The following is a 22212-nucleotide window of genomic DNA, read 5'->3' on the forward strand; positions in this document are numbered from 1 at the left end:
TGAGCCCAGCAGCACGGACTGGAGTGTTCCCAGCAGCACGGACTGGAGCGGGCCCAGCAGCATGGACTGGAGTGGGCCCAGCAGGATGGACTAGAGTGGGCCCAGCAGGATGGACTGGAGTGGTCCCAGCAGCACGGACTGGAGTGGGCGCAGCAGCACGGACTGGATTGGGCCCAGCAGCATGGACTGGTGTGAGCCCAGCAGCACGGACTGGAGTGGGCCCAGCAGCACGGACTGGAGTGGGCCCAGCAGCATGGACTGGTGTGACCCCAGCAGCACGGACTGGAGTGGGCCCAGCAGCATGGACTGGTGTGAGCCCAGCAGCACGGAGTGGTGTGAGCCCAGCAGCATGGACTGGAGTGGGCCCAGCAGCACGGACTGGAGTGGGCCCAGCAGCATGGACTGGAGTGGGCCCAGCAGCACGGACTGGAGTGGGCCCAGCAGGATGGACTGGAGTGGGCCCAGCAGCACAGACTGGAGTGGGCCCAGCAGCACGGACTGGAGTGGGCCCAGCTGCACGGAGTGGAGTGGGCCCAGCAGCACGGACTGGAGTCGGCCCAGCAGCACGGACTGGAGTGGGCCCAGCAGCATGGACTGGAGTGGGCCCAGCAGCACGGACCGGTGTGAGCCCAGCAGCACGGACTGGAGTGGGCCCAGCAGCACGGACTGGAGTGGGCCCAGCAGCACGGACTGGAGTGGTCCCAGCAGCACGGACTGGAGTGGGCCCAGCAGGATGGACTGGAGTGGGCCCTGCAGGATGGACTGGTGTGAGCCCAGCAGCATGGACTGGAGTGGGCCCAGCAGCACAGACTGGAGTGGGCATAGCAGCACGGTCTGGAGTAGGCCCAGCAGCATGGACTGGTGTGAGCCCAGCAGCATGGACTGGAGTGGGCCCAGCAGCACGGACTGGTGTGAGCCCAGCAGCACGGACTGGAGTGGGCCCAGCAGCACGGACTGGAGTGGTCCCAGCAGCATGGACTGGAGTGGGCCCAGCAGCACGGAGTGGAGTGGGCCCAGCAGCACGGACTGGAGTGGGCCCAGCAGCACGGACTGGAGTGGGCCCAGCAGCACGGAGTGGAGTGGGCCCAGCAGCACGGACTGGAGTGGGCCCGGCAGCACGGACTGGAGTGGGCCCGGCAGCACGGACTGGAGTGGGCACAGCAGCACGGACTGGAGTGGGCCCAGCAGCACGGACAGGAGTGGGCCCAGCAGCACGGACTGGAGTGTTCCCAGCAGCACGGACTGGAGTGGGCCCAGCAGCATGGACTGGAGTGGTCCCAGCAGCACGGACTGGAGTGGGCCCTGCAGGATGGACTCGAGTGGACCCTGCAGGATGGACTCGAGTGGGCCCAGCAGGATGGACTGGAGTGGGCCCTGCAGGATGGACTGGAGTGGGCCCAGCAGGATGGACTAGAGTGGGCCCAGCAGGATGGACTGGAGTGGTCCCAGCAGCACGGACTGGAGTGGGCCCAGCAGCACGGACTGGAGTGGGCCCAGCAGCACGGACTGGAGTGGGCCCAGCAGCACGGACTGGAGTGGGCCCAGCAGGACGGACTGGAGTGGGCCCAGCAGGACGGGCTGGAGTGGGCCCAGCAGGATGGACATGCTAAATTGCCCTTAGTGTGAGATGCATTTATCAGGGGAAAGATAGAGTGATAGGGGTGGGGGAATGGGTGTGGGTGGGTTACTCTTCGGAGGGTCGGTGTGGACCCGTTGGGCCGAAGGGCCTGTTTTCTCATTGTAGGGATCCTATGAATTCAAGAAGAAGTGGAGCCAGTATTCCAGAAGGATCCTCACCAGGATCCGGGACATCCTCTCCAGCATATCCCAATGTCTCTGCTCACAAGTCTGAAGCCAAGCGTGTTCAACACCTTCTTCCCCACCCCAGCTGTAGGTGAGGCAAACTTCCAAGAACCCCTCGGCCTCTCTGTTTTACACCACCACCCGAGGGCCTACATTTGATTGTATGAGTCTTGTCCTTGTCTGTTTTCCCAAAATGCCGGTCTGCTGCTGGTCGGGGGGCCTCCAGTCCGAGAAACCACCCGCTGTCATCACTCTGGGCGCGTGGTGGGTGCCAGCGGTCCCTCCCCCACTCCCTCACTGCCTGGTCGGGCAGCTCGTGCTTTGCAAATGAGGCACGGTCAACCCTCCAGCCCAGGGTGGGTGTGACGTGCCCACTGCACAGCAGGATCCCACTCGCGGCTGCCTGAATCGCGGGCGGCGATGGGTTGCGGTCTTTGAGGTTGGTTACCGTGATGTGACCATTGCCTGGACCCCTCCATTCCACCGATTTGGGATGGAGGGTGGAAGGGGTTGGGGTGCCTTATATGCTACCGTCCTGGCTGAGAAAGTGCAACCAACTCCCCTCCCATCCCACTCCACTCCCAACAGGAAACCTGGAACTAGTGAGTCACAGTCTCCAGCCCGATGTTTCAGGTCAATGTCCGTCTCAACCCGGCCCCTTTGATTCCCCCGTCCAATGAGAATCTAATTGTCGATACACTTTCCAATAGGAAGGAGACCAGAATTGTACGCAATATTCCAACAGTGGCCTCACCAATGTCCTGTACAGCCGCAACATGACCTCCCAACTCCTGTACTCAATACTCTGACCAATAAAGGAAAGCATACCAAACGCCACCTTCACTATCCTATCTACCTGCGACTCCACTTTCAAGGAGCTATGAACCTGCACTCCAAGGTCTCTTTGTTCAGCAACACTCCCTAGGACCTTACCATTAAGTGCGTAAGTCCTGCTAAGATTTGCTTTCCCAAAATGCAGCACCTCGCATTTATCTGAATTAAACTCCATCTGCCACTTCTCGGCCCATTGGCCCATCTGGTCCAGATCCTGTTGTAATCTGTGTGAAACTTGAAAGGGTTCAGAAAAGATTTACAAGGATGTTGCCAGGGTTGGAGGATCTGAGCTACAGGGAGAGGCTGAACAGGCTGGGGCTGTTTTCCCTGGAGCGTCGGAGGCTGAGGGGTGACCTTATAGAGGTTTACAAAATTATGAGGGGCATGGATAGGGTAAACAGGCAAAGTCTTTTCCCTGGGGTCGGGGAGTCCAGAACTAGAGGGCCTAGGTTTAGGGTGAGAGGGGAAAGATATAAAAGAGACCTAAGGGGCAACTTTTTCACACAGAGGGTGGTACGGGTATGGAATGAGCTGCCAGAGGAAGTGCTGGAGGCTGGTACAATTGCAACATTTAAGAGGCATTTGGATGGGAATATGAATAGGAAGGGTTTGGAGGGATATGGGCTGGGCGCTGGCAGGTGGGACTAGATTGGGGTGGGATATCTGGTCGGCATGGACAGGTTGGACCGAAGGGTCTGTTTCCATGCTGTACATCTCTATGACTCTATGACTCCACCATCGTTTTTTATTTAAATTTGATTTATTGTTGTCCCACGTACAGTGAAAAGTTTTGTTTTGTGTACATTTCAGGAAGGTCAGACCATACAAGGTACATAAGGGTAATACAGGGCGGCACGGTGGCTCAGTGGTTAGCACTGCTGCCTCACAGCACCAGGGTCCCAGGTTCGATTCCAGTCTTGGGGCAACTATCTGTGTGGGGTTTGCACATTCTCCCCCGTGTCTGCGTGGGTTTCCTCCGGGTGCTCCGGTTTCCTCCCACAGTCCAAAGATGTGCAGGTCAGGGTGAATTGGCCATGCTAAATTGCCCATGGTGTTAGGTGCATTAGTCAGAGGGCAATGGATCTGGGTGGGTTACTCTTCGGAGGGTCAGTGTGGACTTGTTGGGCCGAAGGGCCTGTTTCCACACTGTAGGGTAATCTGATCTAAACAGACAGTGGGGAAGCAGTGTGTGTTTGAGCTTTTATATCTCCTGCTGGTTGGAAGAGTATTAGTGGGGTGGGGAGGGATCTTTTGATTATTTTGGCTTCCTTCCTCTGGTAGACGAGGGATGTATAGAAGGAGACAATGGATGGAAGGTTGGCTTGTGCGATGGACTGGGCTGTGTTCACGACTCTCTGTAGTTTGTCACGGTCCTGGGCAGGGCACTTACCATTCCAAGCTGTGACGCATCCAGATAGGATGCTTTCTATGGTGCATCTATCGACATTGGCAAGCTGAGGCAGAGAGTCGCAAAGTCACATTGTCCACGGATTTAAAAACAAAAGCGTTTTCCCTCGTCACTGTCCTCTAACCTTAAAACAGGAAGGTACAAACCACGAGGAGATGCCAACAGAACAGGTACGGTGACCAGAAGGTGGGTGCAGACACGGCAACAGCAGGACGGTTATGCAGAGCAGGGACGATAGGCTCAATTCGCCGAGACCAATCTTGAGTTGGGGGCCGTGATGTGGCGATGCCGGTGGGGTGGACAAACTCAAACATCACACGACACCAGGTTATCCTCCAACAGGCCCTTTCCTCAGACATCCTGTGACTCCTGACATTGGACCAGTCGTCCCAACTGGCTGTTTTACCTAAATGAAACTCGGGGGGGGGGCTAGCGTCGGTGTCTGGGTCCATGGTTACCCTTGAGAAATGTAGACAATGAAGCAGGAAAGGGCCATTCGGCCCTTCATACCTGCTGCAGCATTCAATAAGATCACGGCTGACTATTTAGCTGAGTACCCAGTTCCTGCTTTCTCCCCAGACCCCTATACAAACATAGAGAAGGCGGTGGTGAGCTGTCTCCTTGAACCACTGCGATGGTCCATGTGCTGGAGGGAGCTGCACAATGCCGATAGAGGGGGCTGGGGAGCTCCAGGATTTTGACTCAGTGACAACGAAGGATATATTTCCAAGTCAGGACGGTGAGTGGCTCAGAGGGGAATCTTCGCACGAGGTGATGCTCCCAGATGGTCGAATTCTTAGACTGCTTTCAAGAACCATATTCCAGGGAGCCAACCAGGGATGAAGCTATTTTAGGAGCTGGTAATGTCCACAGGCACATAGGCGGTATGGTGGCTCAGTGGTTAGCACTGCTGCCTCACAGCACCAGATAACCAGGTTCGATTCCAGCCTCGGGCATCTGTCTGTGTGGAGTTTGCACATTCTCCCCATGTCTGCGTGGGTTTCCTCCAAGTGCTTTGGTTTCTTCCCTCAGTCCAAAGATGTGCAGGTCAGGATGAATTGGCCATGCTAAATCGCCCATAGCGTTAGGTACATTAGTCAGAGGGAAATGGGATCTGGGTGGGTTACTCTTCGGAGGACTGGTTGGGCCGAAGGACTTTTTCCACACTGTAGGGAATCTAAGCTAATCAATACACGATCTCAGAGCAAATGATCCCCTCGGGTTATGGTGCAAACCCCCTCAAACTATTCAGAGGACAGTGCAGACACGACATTTTTCTTATTGTGTTGCGTTCCAGATGCAATTCAATTGAATTTGAATTGGACGTAAAGCCAGGACACACTTTATTCATCGCCTATAGTAATAATTCATCAAAAGGGAGACGTTGTTGGGATAACTGAACTCGACAGAAAAGCCCAACAGAAAAGCTGATGCAGCAACAATGACTAAATAACGGCTTCAATACAATAACGTCCCATAAACACACCCTTTGAAAACAGATTGTCTCGCCTATAGACCCCCTCCCCCACACCCTTTAGAAACATACAAGATAGGAGCAGAAGGAGGCTATTTGGCCCATTCAACACCATCATGGCTGATCGTCCAACTCAATTGCCTAATCCTGCTTTCTCCCCATAACCTTTTATCCCGTTCACCCCAATTGCATATCGAGTCGCCTCTTGAATACACTCAAAGTTTTGGCATCAACTACTTCCTGTGGTAATGAATTCCACAGGCTCCCCACTCTGTGGGTGAGGGAATGTCTCCCTATCTCCGTCCGAAATGGTTCACCCTGAATCCTCAGACTGTGACCCCCCACCGGTCCTGGACACACTCACCGTTGGGAACATCCTCCCTGCATCTACCCTGTCTCGTCCTGTTAGAATTTTTTAAGTGTCTGTTAGATGTCCCCCTGATTTGTCTGAACTCCAGTGAAAACAATCCTAACCTCGTCAATCTCTCCTCATACGTCAGTCCCGCCATCCCTGGGATCAGCCTGGGAAACCCTCGCTGCACTCCCTCAAGAGCAAGTGCATCCTCCCTCAGAAAAGGAGACCAAACACTGCACACAGTATTTTAGGTGTGGCCTCACCAGGGCACTGTATAACAGCAACAAGACATCCCTGTCCTCGAAACCTCTCGCAATGAAGGTAAACATCCCATACGCCTTCTTTACTGCCTGTTGCTCCTGTGTACTTACCTCCAGCGCCTGGTGCACAAGGACACCCAGCTCCTGCTGCACACCCCCCTCTCCCAATGTATAGCCAGTTGGGTAGTCACCTGCCTTCTTGTGTTTGTTTCCAAAGTGTAAAACCTCACGTTTATCCCAATGTTACTGCATCAGCTGTTGACTACCTGCTCATCCAATGTATCCAGATCATACTGAAGGATCTCTACATCCTTGTCACAGTCCACCCTGCCACCCAACTTGGTATCGGCTACACACTTTGACATCTTACCTTTTGTTGCCTCATCCAAATGGTTAATATATACTGGGATTGGCTGGAGTCCCAGTACAGATCCCTGTGGCACCTCACCAGTTTCTGCTTGCCAATTTGAAAAGGACCCATTAATTCCTCTCTGTTTGCTTCCTCTCTGCCAACTGGGTTTCTGTCCATCTCAATAAATGTCCCCAATACGATGTGCTTTAATCTTGGTCAAATGCTTGCTGAAAGTCCAAATATACCACATCGACTGGCTCCCCCTCATCAACTCCACTGGTTACAGCTTCATAGAATTCCAATTGATTTGCCAAGCGTGATTTCCCCTTCATAAATCCAGACAAATGTGAGGTGATGCATTTAGGTAAGTCTAATTCTAGAGCGAATTATACAATGAATGGAAGAGCCTTGGGAAAAGTTGATGGGCAGAGAGATCTGGGAGTACAGGTCCATTGTACCCTGAAGGTTCCTGCACAGGTGGGTAGAGTGGTTAAGGAGGGATATAATTTGCTTGCCTTCATTGGTCTGGGTACTGACTATAAGAGCTGGCAAGTCATGTTAGAATCGTACAAGACATTGGTTCAGCCGCATTTAGAATCCTGTGTACAGTTCTGGTCGCCACATTACCAAAAGGATGTGCACGCGTTTGAGAGGGTGCAGAGAGGGTTTACGAGGATGTTGCCTGGTATGGAAGGTGCGAGCTATGAAGAGAGGTTGAGTAGGTTAGGTTTATATTCATTAGAAAAAAGGAGATTGAGGGGGGACCTGATTGAGGTTTACAAAATCATGAAGGGTATAGACAGGGTGGATAGAGACAAGCTTTTTTCCCAGGGTGAAGGATTTAATAACGAGAGGTCACGCGTTCAAGGTGAGGGGTGGAAAGTTTAAGGGGGATACACGCGGCAAGTACTTCACACAGAGGGTGGTGGGCGTTTGGAACGCGTTGCCAGCAGGGGTGGTAGAGACAGGCACGGGAGATACATTTAAGATACATCTGGACAGATGCATGAGCAGGTGGGGAGCAGAGGGATACAGATGTTTAGGAATTGGGCGACAGGTTTAGACAGTACATTTGGATCAGCTCAGGCTTGAAGGGCCGAAGGGCTTGTTCCTGGGCTGTAAATTCTCTTTGTTCTTTGTTTAAATCCATGCTGACTGTCTGATCCCACCACTGCTTTCAAAATGCTCCAATATAAAGTCCTTGATCATGGATTTGAGTATTTTCCTCACGACTGATGTTAGACTTACTGGCCTCTAATCCCCGGGTTTCCCTACACACCCTGTCTGAATACTGGGGTGACTCTCCCCTCGGCAGGGACCGTAACAGAGTCTATCGAATCTTATCGGCTCTGTAACGGACAGAGATGAAAAATAACTTCCACTTCTTCAAGACCTCAAAAGCAACTGCTGAAAGCGAAACTAAAGATCCAGGTTCTGTGGGATTTTGACCACAGTCAGCTTCTGTTGCAAAGAACAAAGAACAACAGAGCACAGGAACAGGCCCTCCAAGCCCACACCAGCACATTTTGCCCTTCCATACTAAAACTGTCTTCACTTACAGGATCCATATCCCTCTATTCCCTTCATATTGGTGGATGTGATCTATATGGACTTCAGTAAGGCATTCAATAAGGTTCCCCATGGGAGACTGATTAGCAAGGTTAGATCTCATGGAATACAGGGAGAACTAGCCATTTGGAGACAGAATTGGAGGCCTGTGACCAACGATGTGCCACAAGGATCGGTGCTGGGTCCATTACTTCTCATAATTTATCTAAATGATTTGGATGCGAGCATAAGAGATGCAGTTTGTAAGTTTACAGATGACACCAAATTTGGAGGTGTAGTGGACAGCGAAGAGGGTTACCTCAGCTTACAATGGGATCTTGACCAGATGGGCCAATGGGTTGCGGAGTGGCAGATGGGAGTTTAATTCAGATAAATGTGAGGTGCTGCACTTTGGGAAAGCAAATCTTACCAGGACTTAGACACTTAATGGTAAGATCCTAGGGAGTGTTACTGAACAAAGAGACCTTGGAGTGCAGGTTTATAGCTCCTTGAAAGTGGAGTCGCAGGTAGATAGGATAGTGACGAAGGCGTTTGGTATGCTTTCCTTTATTGGTCAGAGTATTGAGTACAGGAGTTGGGAGGTCGTGTTGCAGCTGTACAGGACATTGGTGAGGCCACTGTTGGAATATTGCGTGCAATTCTGGTCTCCTTCCTATCGGAAAGATTTTGTGAAACTTGAGTGGGTTCAGAAAAGATTTGCAAGGATGTTGTCAGGGTTGGAGGGTTTCAGCTATAGGGGGAGGTTGTTAAAAAAGCATATGATGTTTTGGCTTTCATTAACAGGGGGATTGAGTTTAAGAGCCGTGAGGTTTTGCTGCAGCTCTACAAGTCCCTGGTGAGACTTGGAATATTGTGTCCAGTTCTGGTCGCCCTACTATCGGAAAGATACAGAGGCTTTGGAGAGGGTGCAAAGAAGGTTTACCAGGATGCTGCCTGGACTGGAAGGCTTGCCTTATGAAGAGAGGTTGAATAAGCTCGGACTTTTCTCTCTGGAGAGATGGAGGGAGAGAGGAGACCTGATCCAGGTGTACAAAATAATGAGAGGAATAGATAGAGTCAATAGCCAGAGACATTTCCCCAGGGCAGGATTGACTGGGACGAGGGGTCATAGTTTGAAGATGTGTTCGTTGATCGAGTTCCGGTTGGATCAGAGTTCGACCCCGTCTCCCACCCCCTGAGAAAAAGAACAGGAAGTGACTTCACCCCAGGAAGTGACATCACCAACCCAAAGAAACCCAAACCCTATCAATCGAAAGCAGGACTCCTGAACAGTGCTTTGCCAGAGGCCCACTGAAGATGTTACCTAGTTGGGCGACAAAACATCTGGAACCAAACCGCCCAGCTCAGCGAGCAAACCCACATCCAGAATAAAAGGCACACAAAGCTCGCCTTCCCACAGCAACACCTTTGATTTGGAGGAAGTGAGTGGAGTGACTGGGGAAGTTGTCACAAATGAAGAAACACAGCCAGCTGGAGAAGGTAGTGATTATGCCACTGGCTCAGTAAGTCGAAGGGTCCCACCTCAGTGCACCGGGGATGTGGAACTGAATCCCATCTCACTGCAGATGGTGGCAAGGCACAAGCACTGTGGGAGTTCGACATTCCAGTGTGGAAAAAAAAACGGAAAGCGACGGTGTTATTCGCACGGTGGGAGCTTGGGAAATGTGGACGTGCAAAGTGTCTGAGCATCCCCAGTCATTGAAAGCTGGTGGGCAATCACACCAAGCAGTTACGAAGGGGAGTGGTCTATTGGCTCGTGTGTGACCCGCTGAAAGTCCAGACAGCGAGCGTCTCCCAGTCCCAATGAGCCCCATCACACTGCGTCACCCAGAGAGTGATTCCCGAGGGGATGAAAGATTATTGGGGAATAACAGGAACATGGATTTGAGGTTAAGTTGACATCAGCCATGATCTTATTGACTTTGCAAAGCCAGGAGTAAGATCCTCTCTGAGACATTAATGGCCGCTTTCAGAGTGTGCTAACAACACCGGTTAGGCACACAGGTCAAGAATGGTGGACTGCTCAACCACACCATGCCAGGGGAAGGTGTGATCATACCAGAACCATTGCAGAAGGGATTGACATGGGGCAGCACGGTGGCTCAGTGGTTAGCACTGCTGCCTCACAGCACCCAGGGTCGATTCCACCCTCGGGCAACTGTCTGTGTGGAGTTTGCACATTCTCCCTTCGTCTGTGTGGGTTTCTGGTTTCATCCTACAGTCCAAAGGTATGCAGGCTAGGGTGGATTGGCCACGCTAAATTACCCAGAGTGCTCAGGGGTTTGTAGGTTAGTGTGAATTGTGTGTGCTAAATTGCCCATAGTGCCCAGGGGTGTGTAGGTTAGTGTGAATTGTGTGTGCTAAATTACCCAGAGTGTTCAGGTTCTGGTGGATTGGCCATGCTAAATTACCCATAGTGCCCAGGGGTGTGTAGGTTAGGGTAGATTGACTGTGCAAAATTACCCATGATGTGCAGGCTCGGATGATTAGCTTTGGGAAATACAGGGATGAGGTGGATCTGGTGGGATACTCTGGGGGGGGTGTTAGTCTGGACTTGATGGGTTGAATGGCCTGTTTCCACACTGTAAGGATTCTGTGACATGTGGTTCTCAGAGAGATTGGACAGGCTGGGGTTATTTCCCTTGCAACAGAAGCACACTGAGAAGTGGCCCAATGGATGCCTATCAAAGTGTGAAGTGTGTTCATCGGACTGCAAACGATTAATCCTCACCAAGCAGGGTTACACACCAGATTTACTCTTCAGCTTTCAGTCATACCAAAATCAGAAAAAAACTGCAGGGTCGATCGTTTCGTGCCTTCAAGCGGCTCTGCTGTTCAATAAACCGATGGCTGGAACAGAGTGTTCCCTCCTGCCTCCTCTGCTTTCACTCCCTTGCCTAGCAAGAATCCACCTACCACTGCCTTCAAAGTATTCAAAGACTCTGCTGCTGCTGTCACTACCTTTTCAGGAAGAGCCTTCCATGGCTGTGACTCTGGAGCTGAATTTTGACGGATGTGAGGTGCTGTATTTTGGAAAGGCAAACACTTAACATTTAGTAATGGACTTAGACACTTAATGGTCAGGTCCTAGGGAGTGTTGCTGAACAAAGAGACCTTGGAGTGCAGGTTCATAGCTCCTTGAAAGTGGAGTCCCAGGTAGATAGGATAGTGAAGGAGGAGTTTGGTATGCTTTCCTTTATTGGTCAGAGTACTGAGTGTAGGTGTTGGGAGGTCATGTTGCGGCTGTACAGGACATTGGTTAGGCCACTGTTGGAATATTGCATGCAATTCCGGTCTCCCTGCTGGAGCAAGGATGTTGTTATATTTGAAAGGCTGTAGGAAAGATGTACAAGGATGTTGCCAGGGTTGGATGATTTGAGCTACAGGGAGAGGCAGATTAGGCTGGGGCTGTTTTCCCTGGAGCGTCGGAGGCTGAAGGGTGACCTTATAGAGATTTCCAAAATCATGAGGGGCACGGATAGGATGAATATACAAGGTCATTTCCCCCAGGGTTGGGGGAGTTCAGAACGAGAGAGCACAGGTTTCAAGTGAAAGAGGAAAAATTTAAAAGGGATTTACGGGGCAACGTTTTCATGCAAAGGACGGATGATGTGTATAAGGAATGAGCTGCCAGAGGAAATGGTGGAGGATGACAACATTTAAAAGGCATCTGGGTGGGTATGTGAATGGGAAGGGTTGAGAGGGATATGGGCCAAGTGCTGGCAAATGGGACCAGATTGATTTAGGATATCTGGTCGGCATAGACTGAATGGTCTGTTTCTGTGCTGTACATCTCTCTGACTCTGGTCACCACACAGTCAGAAGGACGTGATAGCATTAGAGAGGTTGTGGAGGAGATTCGCTAGGACATTGCCTGGCCCACAGCGATCCTGCTGTGAGGAGAGACCCAGCAGGTTGGACTTGTTTCCCTGTGTTTCTGTGTGTGAGGGAAAAGGAAAGTTATGAGGGAGACAGATGGACAGACGGCGAGAGAGAGAAAAACCGCCCCCCCCCCCCGGTTGAGACATCAATGACCGGGGGCAACACTTTTAAGTGGAAGTTTCAGAGCAAGTTTGAAAAAGGAAAACTTCACTCAGAAGGTGATGGGAATCTGGGACTCACCGTCTACAAGGGCGGTAGTGGCAGGAACCCTCAAGACACTCAAGACGTTAAATGAATATGTTAGGGTTGAGGTGGTCCAGGACGTTGGTGAGTACTGTGCCCAGTTCCAGTCTCCTTGCTATAAGAGGGATATTATTGAAGCTGGAGAGGGTTCAGAAGAGATTTCCCAGGGGATGCTGCCAGGAATGAAGGGTTTGAGTGAAAAGGAGAGGCTGGCCAGGCTGTGAACATAGGGGACTGAGACGTGACCTTATAGAGGTTCATAAAATCATGAGGGGCATGGCTAAGTGAATGACAGGTGGCTGTTCCCTCAGCTGGGGGGGGGTTTCAAGACGAGGGGGCATATTTTTAAGGTGAGAGGAGAAAGATTTATGAAACATTTTTTAAAAACATTTTTAAAAACCAGTTTTTTTTTACACAGCAGTTTGTGTGTGGAATGAACTTTGTGGGCGGCACGGTGGCACAGTGGTTAGCACTGCTGCCTCACAGCGCCAGGGACCCGGGTTCAATTCTCGCCTCAGGCGACTGACTGTGTGGAGTTTGCACGTTCTCCCCGTGTCGGCGTGGGTCCCCTCCGGGTGCTCCGGTTTCCTCCCACAGTCCAAAGATGTGCAGGTTAGGTAAATTGGTTGTGTTAAATTGCCCGTAGTGTTCGGTAAGGAGTAAATGTAGGGGTATGGGTGGGTTGCGCTTCGGCGGGGCTTGTTGGGCTGAAGGGCCTGTTTCCACACTGTAAGTAATCTAAAATCAACTTCCAGAGGAACTGGTGGATGTGGATACAGTTATGTTTAAAAGACAGTTAGGGAAGTACACGAATAAGAAATGTTTGGAAGGATATGGGCCAAGCGCTGGCAGGTGGGACTAGTTCAGTTTGGGGTTATGGCCAGCATGGACTGGTTGGACTGAAGGGCCTGTTTCCTGACTCGAGGACTCCAAGTATTGAGATGAGCACTTGAAATGCCACAGCATATAAGACCAAGTGCTGGAAAATGGGATCGGAATAGATGGAGCTTGATGAGTGACGTGGACATAACTGGCCAAAGGGCGTCTCCCACTGCTGTAATACACTCTGACTCTGCTCTGTGACTCACAACTCTCAGAAACAAGGGAAAGGTCACCTCATTTCTTTCTTAAATGGGCGACCGCTGATGTGTAAGAAGTAACCCTCGCTCTGGATTCTCCATGGACACCCTACCAAGGCACCTCAGGATCTGACATGGTCTAATCAGGTCATCTCCTCCTCTCCAAGCTCCAGCAGATACAAACCAAGCCGGCCCAAACTTTCGGAAGACGAGGGGGGGGGGATGAGGAAGTAGGGAGGTGATGGCCTCGTGGTGTTATCACTGAACTGTTAATCCTGAGACCCAGGTAGTGTGCTGGGGAACCATGGATTCAAATCCCACCATGGGCAGATGGTGCAATTTGAATTCAATAAAAATTTGGAATGATGACCATGAATCCCTTGCCAAAACCCACGAATGTCCTTCATCCATAACTAATGTTACCTTTACCTGATGTGGATTCCATGAGACCCACAGCAATGTGGTTGATTCTTAACTGTTCTCTGGGCAAGTAGGGAATGCCAATAAATGTTGGCCTAGACAGCGATGCTCTCATCCCGTGAATGAATTTTAAAGAAAAAGGTTTTTGCCTCGAAGGGTGTAGGGTGTAGAGTGCTGGAACTCACTGCGTGGAAGGGTGGTACAGGCAAAATACCTCACCACATTTAAAAAGTACTTGAATCTCTCTTTACAAAGCAAAGGTTCAGCCAGGGCTACAGCCTCGGGTGACTCTCCCTGTGTGAGGTTTGCACATTCTCCCCGTGTCTGCGCGGGTTTCCTCCGGGTGCTCCGGTTTCCTCCCACAATCCAAAGATGTGCAGGTTAGGGTGCATTGGCCATGCTAAATTGTCCCATAGTGTTAGTCAGAGGGGAATGGGTCTGGGCGGGACACTCTTCGGAGGGTCGGTGTGGACTGGTTGAGCTGAAGGGCCTGTTTCCACACTAGAGAATCGAATCTAATCAAACCTAATCACAGATGGAGTTCAGCAAAGGCTGGCATGCTCTTTTTGTTTGGTTAATCGCAAGGAGTTTGGAGTATAGCACTAACAGAAGTCATAGAGTTGTTGCACAGCACGGAAACAGACTCTTCGATCCAACCCGTCCATGCCGACCAGATATCCTAAACTAATCTAGTCCCATTTTCCCGCACTCGGCTCATATCCTTCTAAACCCTTCCACCACTTCCTCTGGCAGCTCATTCCATACACTCTGCTTGAAAATGTTGCCCCTTAGGTCCCTTTAATATCTTCCCCTCTCACCCTAAACCTATGCCCCTCTAGTTCTGGACTCCCCCACCCCAGGGAAAAGACTTTGTCTGTTTACCCTATCCATGCCCCTCATAATTTTATAAACCTCTATAAGGTCTCCCCTCAGCCTCCGACGCTCCAGGGAAAACAGCCCCGGCTTGGTCAGCCTCTCCCTGTAGCTCAAACCCTCCAATCACCAGCAAAATCCTTGTAAATCTTTTCTGAACCCTTTCAAGTTTCCCAACATCCTCCTATAGGACCTTACTGCGAATGGACAGGGTTCTGTTGAGACTACATTTGGAGGACCACGCGTGGTTTTAGTCCGTACATCGAAGACAGGATGTACTTGCATTTGCTGTGGGAAGGGATGAGAGTGAGAATAAGGGGTCATGGTGTCAGGATATGGGGGAGGCTACTTAGCACTGGGAAGAGGAGAAATTTCTTCAGAGTGTGGTAAACATGTGGTTTCTCCACCTCAGAATGTTATTAGAGACTGATAATATTCAAGAAAGAAGGAGATAGATTCCTGATTGCTGAAAGTGACGTGGGTACAGGAAGAGAGTGAGGGAGTGGTGGAGATGAAGGATCAGCCAGGATCGTGTCAAGCAAAGGAGTGGTTTCGATGAGCCAAACGGCCTCCTTCTATTTTCCATGTTCAGGCAGACGGTGACTCGGAAGTTCGAACCAACGGCAGGACCTAAACGTTCCGGCTTGATGTATCTCCAGTCAGAGGAAGGAATGACTTCTGCTTCTGCTTGTGTGGGAAACGAGGTCAGGCAAAGTGGAGTGTGCGACGAGGGGAAGAAGTCGAAATAACCGAGACCACAGCAAGTCTTTCAAAGGAAAAGCGTTACGGAAAGCCATTAGAAAAACACTGCACGATTCGAAAACGTCTGCCGGTTGCCTGGGCTAATTTCAGCTGATTGGGAAGTGACCTCGCAAAGGTAACTCAGAGAAAGGGAGACCAGGAGAAAACAGGAACATAGTTGCTCTCCCAGCACTTTTCAAAACCATGACCACTACTGTGTAGAAGGGTAAGGGAAGCAGATATGGGGGAACACTACACCCTGCAGGTTCCCCTCCAAGTCACTCACCATCCTGACTTGGGAAATGAATTGTTGTTCCTTCAGTGTCATTGATTTGTACATTCTCCCCGTGTCTGCGTGGGTTTCCTCTGGGTGCTCCGGTTTCCTCCCACAGTCCAAAGATGTGCAGGTCAGGGTGGATTGGCCGTGCTAAATTGCCCAAAGTGTTAGGTGCATTAGTCAGAGGGAAATGGGACTGGTTGGGTTACTCTTTGGAGGGTCGGTGTGGACTGGTTGGGCCGAAGGGCCTGTTTCCACACTGTAGGGAATCTAATCTAATCTATAGCAGCAGGCCATTCAGACCATCAAGTGCACTCACTGACCCTCCAAAGAGCATCTCACCCAGACCAACCCCTGTTTCCCTACATTCCACCTCGCCCGTACATCCTTGGACACTACGGGCAATTTAGCATGGCCAATCCACCTAACCTGCACATCTTTGGTCTGTGGGAGGAAACTGACGTAGACACGGGTAGAATGCGCAAACTCCATACAACAGTCGTCTGAATTGAATCCTGGTCCTTGGCGCTGTGAGGCAGCAGTGTTAACCGGTCTACCACTGGGTCAACATCCAGGAATTCCCACCCTAAGGACATTGTGGGTCTATCTACGGCACGTGGATTCAAGAAAGCAGTTTCTGAAGAGCATCTTCTGAAGAGCAAGAGGGACGGCAATAAAGGTTGGTCCTGCTCACTCAGACTCTCCCATTCACTTCCTCCCCTCTCGCAATCAGTCCTTCTTGCACACACTCTGCCATCCCCAACTCCCAACCTCTCAGTAAAAACAAACCTGGACCCAACATAAAACCAACAAAGATTTACGAAAAGATTAACAAGGAGGGAAAAACAAAAGGACGAGAGAAAGTTAGCCAAAAATATAAAAACAGATATGAAAAGTTTCTTCAAATACTTAAAAAAGAGAGTGTTAACAAAGTATAGTTCTATAGAATATGGGTATAGGGAATTAATGATTGAGGATTAGATTAGATTCCCTACAGTGTGGAAACAGGCCCTTCGACCCAACAAGTCCACACCGACCCTCTGAAGAGCAACCCACCCAGACCCATTCCCGTACATTCACCCCTGAATGATATACCTAATGATCCACCTGTATCTGCACATCTGGCTCAGTGGTTAGCACTGCTGCCTCACAGTGCCAGGGACCTGGGTTCAATTCCTGCCTCAGGCAACTGTCTGTGTGGAGTTTGCACATTCTCCCCGTGTCCGCATGGGTTTCCTCCGAGTGCTCCGGTTTCCTCCCACAGTCACAAAGACGTGCAGGTCAGGGTGAATTGGCCATGCTAAATTGCCCATAGTGTTAGGTGCATTAGTCAGAGGGAAATGGGTCTGGGTGGGTTCCTCTTCAGAGGATCGGTGTGGACTTGTTGGGCCGAAGGGCCCGTTTCCACACTGTAGGGAATCTAATCTAATCTTTGGACTGTGGGAGGAAACCAGAGCACCCAGAGAAAACCCACGCAGACAGGGGGAAGAATGTGCAAACTCCACACAGACAGTTGCCCGAGATAGGAATTGAACCCGGGTCCCTGGCGCCATGAGGCAGCAGTGCTAACCACTGAACCATCATGCTGCCCCCAAAACAGGATAAGGAGATGGCAGATGAATTGAACACATACTTTGCATTTGTCATATTAAAGAGTGTGCAAGTAACAAGGGAGGGTCAAACAACAAGAAAATTACATCAGTGCTGTTAGTTTCTGTTTTATTGCAAATGGAATTTAATACAACAACTGTATACTTCAGTTATACAGGGAGTGGCGAGAACACATCAGGAGAACTGTGAACAGTATTGGTCATCAAGGTAAAAACAATGACTGCAGATGCTGGAAACCAGATTCTGGATTAGTGGTGCTAGAAGAGCACAGCAGTTCAGGCAGCATCTGAGGAGCAGTAAAATCGACGTTTTGGGCAAAAGCCCTTCATTAGGAAAAAAGGCAGAGAGACTGAAGGGCGGAGAGATGATAGGAGAGGGTGGGGGTGGGGAGAAAGTAAATAGAGTACAATTGGTGAGTGGGGGAGGGGATGAAGGTGAGAGGTCAGGGAGGTAGAGCTTCAGGGCAGAGGAAATGACCTGGGAGTTGCAGTGGGAGAGGGACTCCCTGAGATTCTTGTAGAGAGAGGAGGAAAACTTCTTCAAGGCAGGCATCCTTGCAAGAGGATTCGCAGTAGGGTTAAAATCAACTAGGTAAAAACAATGACTGCAGATGCTGGAAACCAGAGTCTGGATTAGTGGTGCTGGAAGAGCACAGCAGTTCAGGCAGCATCCGAGGAGCAGGAAAATCGACGTTATTGGTCATCAGATTGTCAGAAGGGTGTTAACGCATTGCGAGCAGCTCAGAGGGAAGGTTTACTAGGTTAATACCTGGAAGGATTGGATCGCGTTTTCTGATGAAAGGCTGGAGAGGCTAGGCCTGTATCCTCTGGAGTTTCAAAGAGGCAGAGCTGACTTTCTTGAAAACATTTAAGATCCTGAAGGGACTCCACCACGTGGATGTGGAAGGAATGCTTCCTCCTGCGGCAGAAGCTAGAACTGCAGGTTATATAAAAATAAAATAAAGGACGGATTATGAAATATTTGTTTCTATCAAAGGCTTGAGAGTCTTTGGAATCCTCTTCCTCAACTGGCAGTGATTTCTTTTTAAGGTAGAGGTAGATATACTGTTGATCGCCAAAGGAATTATCGGGTTGCATGGAAATGTAGACTTGAGGTTAAAATCAGATCAGCCACGCTCGTGTTGAATGGCTGGAAAAGCTGAGTGCCCTCCAGTTCACATGTAACCTCCATAGAGCAGAGACTGTGCCTCCTCCTGGCTCCCCCAAGTGAGCGTTTCCAACTAACTTTTCTAAAGAGTTTTCAAAGCCCATAAACAGGAAACGAAATGCCACTCGTTGACTGGCTCCTGACTCAGGGATCTTCCCCAAGTTGGAAAGAGAGAGATTGCATCAAAGTGAATACCTTGAAGTTCCCCTCCTCCCCCCCCAACCTCATTCATCCAAGACCTTCCCCGCTCTCTCCCCCCATTGTTACATCCCGAGGGGGGTGGTGGGCGGGGCTGCTAGACAGACTCTGATTGGTCGGAAGGCCACACGGCCGATTGCCTTCTCCTGATTGGTTGAGGCTGCCCGGCCGATTGTCTTCTCCTGATCGGCTGAAGCCGCCGGGCCGATTGCCTTCTCCTGATTGGTTGAGGCCGCCCGGCCGATTGCCTTCTCCTGATTGGTTGAGGCCGCCCGGCCGATTGTCTTCTCCTGATTGGTTGAAGCCGCCCGGCCGATTGTCTTCTCCTGATCGGCTGAGGCCGCCGGGCCGATTGCCTTCTCCTGATTGGTTGCGGCCGCCCGGCCGATTGCCTTCTCCTGATTGGTTGAGGCCGCCCGGCCGATTGCCTTCTCCTGATTGGTTGAGGCCGCCCGGCCGATTGTCTTCTCCTGATCGGCTGAGGCCGCCGGGCCGATTGCCTTCTCCTGATTGGTTGAGGCCGCCCGGCCGATTGCCTTCTCCTGATTGGTTGAGGCCGCCCGGCCGATTGCCTTCTCCTGATTGGTTGAAGCCGCCCGGCCGATTGCCTTCTCCTGATTGGTCGGGGTGCACCAGCCTTGCCGATTGTCCCGCCTTCTGATTGGCTGCTCTCCCCACGTCAATCCGAAGCGCACAGGATGCCGGTCGGGAGGGACAGTGCGACAGCCCACCCCCTCCCCCACTTTCCCTATTCGCCATCGACGCGGTCGAGGCACTGAGACGGTTGAACAGTGAGGTTTTTTAAAAATTAAAACTTAAAGGTGAAACTTGCCCTGAAGCTTACCACTTATAGCAGTAGCAACGGCGGCTGGGGAGGGGGGGGGGTCCGCGAGTGACCGGATGTGACCATTTACCCCCCGGGGCACTGTGTTCGAAGCCGCGCATGCGCGCCCAGCTCCGGCAGCTGGGGATAGAGCGCTTTCCGACGCCCAGCGCCTTCTGGGTAGCGCAGCCCGCCATTGACCATTAGCCCCGAGCAGTGACACCTCCCAGCTCTCCCAGTGGGAAGAGGGACGGTGTCCGAGGTGCGGGTGATCTGGGGGGCTCTGAGCGGCGGGGTTATTCACACTTGCTGTCTCCAGTCCCTCTCTTCCTTGGGAGAGTTTCCAGTTCAAGGGGAAAGCGACTTGTTCAGTTGTAACCAAGTGGATCGAGGCCCCTGAACTCCACGCCGGCTTTGTGAGGAGTGATCCAGTCAGTTTCCTCACTGTCGCTGGCTCAATGGTTAGCACCGCTGCCTCTCAGCGCCAGGGACCCAGGTTCGATTCCAGCGAGTCTGTGTGTGGAGTTTGCACGTTCTCCCCGTGTCTGTGTGGGTTTCCTCCGGGTGCTCCGGTTTCCTCCCACAGTCCGAAGATGTGCAGGTCAGGGTGAATTGGCCATGCTAAATTGCCCGTAGTGTTAGGTGCATTCGTCAGGGGTAAATACTGGGTGGGAGAATGGGTCTGAGTGGGTTACTCTTCGTAGGGTCAGTGTGGACTTGTTGAGCCAAATGGCCTGTTTCCATACTGTAGGGAATCTAATCTAATCTAAAATGTGAATGAACAGCAAGGAGGAAGTGATTTGGCACCTACATGGCTCAATTGGACCAGAATAGGGAAAGGAACAGAGCGAACCTGACGGTGAAAGGCAGCAGCACAGCTTCTGGACAAGACCCTGAGGAGTGGGCCCCAGTTCAAGCTCAGTAGGAGCGGAGCAGGAGGGCTCTGTTGCGGTGGGAGAGCAAAGAATTGAGCCCACTCGGAGCAACAGCGGGGGAAAGAGTGGATTCAGCTTACAGCAGCAGAAGAGGAGTGATTGAGCTCAGTCAGATCAGCAGCGGGACAGGAGCGAATCCAGCTCAGTCACATCAGCAGGAGTGGAGCAGGTGAAACCTTCACTGAATCGAGAAGCAGAGCTCCCGAGATGATGCCAGGTTCGAAAAATGTTATGTAAGGCTGCTTTTGAACTAGCTTTAAAGATTGATTGAATAGTACCAGAGGCAAAGAATGTAAAGCCCTTAATTTTGTTGTTCATAGTTAGGAATAGAGTGACAATGAGAGAGAGAAAAATCTGAGATGGTGAGTAGTGGATAAGGTTAAGTCATTTGTTAGTTTATTGTTTGTAGTTGATAATGTTCACAATGGAATGCTCCTCCTGCAATGTGGGAAATCAATGACACTTCCGGTGTCCACAGTATACAGGAAATATGTTCAGCTGCAGCTCCTGATTGATAGCGTCGAACGTCCAGAGCTGCAGACGGGCTCACAATGGAGCGTCCATGGTGCTGAGGACATTGTGGATAGCACATTTAGTGAGCTGGTCACACATAAATAAGGGCTACACAGGCAGAAAAGCATCAGAGTGACCACTTGAAAAACTAGTAAATGTGCCCATGAAACAGAGAAAGTGTTTTTGATACTGTTTGGGGTGGGGTGGGGAGTTCGTTTCTTGGGAAAGCAGCTTCAGCCAAGTTTGTACTGTCATGATTGCTGTGCATTAGGGAAGGATAAGGACTGGGACAGCATTCATAATAGGCAATTTGATTGTAAGGGGAAGGGACATGCGGTTTGTAGCAGCAAATGAGATTCTTGAATATGACACTGCCTCCCTCACACTAGGTATGGCTCAGAGCAGCTTCAGGGCATTCTGAGGGGGAAGGGTGAACAGCCTACAGTCATAGAAAATACAGAAGAACTAGGAGCAGGAGTAGGCCATCTGGCACTTGGAGCCTGGTCCACCATGTAATAAGGTCATGGCTGATCTTTCCATGGACTCGGCTCTGCTTCCCACCCTCTCACCGTGTCCCTTAATTCCTTTATTGTTCAAACAAATTTCTATCTTAGCTTCAAAAACATTTTCTGAAGTAGCGTCAAATACTTCACTGGGTAGGGAATTCCATAAATTCACAACTCTCTGGGTGAAGACGTTCCTTCGCAATTCGGTCCTAAATCTAATCTCTCTAATTTTGATGCTCTGCCCTTCTTGTCCTAGTTTAACCTGCCAGTGGAAACATCCTCTCTACTTCTATCTCATCTATTCCATTCATAATTTCATATGTTTCTATAAGATTCCCCCCCCCCCTCCATTCTTATAAATTCCAATGAATATAATCCCAGTCTACTCAGTCTCTCCTCATAAACCAACCCCCTCAACTCCTGAATCAACCTAGTGACCCCCCCCTCTGCACCCCCTCCAGTGCCAGGACATCTTTTCTCAAGTAAGGAGACCAAAACTGCACACAGTACTCCAGGTGAGGCCTCATCAGCAACCTGTATAGCTGCAATATAACCTCCCTGCCGTTAAACCCAAATCCCTTTCGCAATGAAGGACAAAATTCCATTTGCCTTCCTAATTACCTGTCGTACCTGCAGACTAACCCTCTGATTCATGCACAAGGACACCCAGTCGTGGCGCGTCAGTATCAATAACATGGATAAAAATAGAAGTGAGGAGTTTAGAGAGTTAGGTAATAGATTAAAGATGAAGACTACTAAAGTTGTTATCTCTGGATTATTCCAGTATCTCCCGCTACAGAGGAACATAGATTAGGGTGGCTCAGTGGTTAGCACTGCTGCCTCACAGCACCAGGGTCCCAGGTTTGATTCCTGCCTCGGGCGACTGTCT

Source organism: Chiloscyllium punctatum, chromosome 36 (assembly GCF_047496795.1).
Source record: "Chiloscyllium punctatum isolate Juve2018m chromosome 36, sChiPun1.3, whole genome shotgun sequence".
NCBI lineage: Eukaryota > Metazoa > Chordata > Chondrichthyes > Orectolobiformes > Hemiscylliidae > Chiloscyllium > Chiloscyllium punctatum.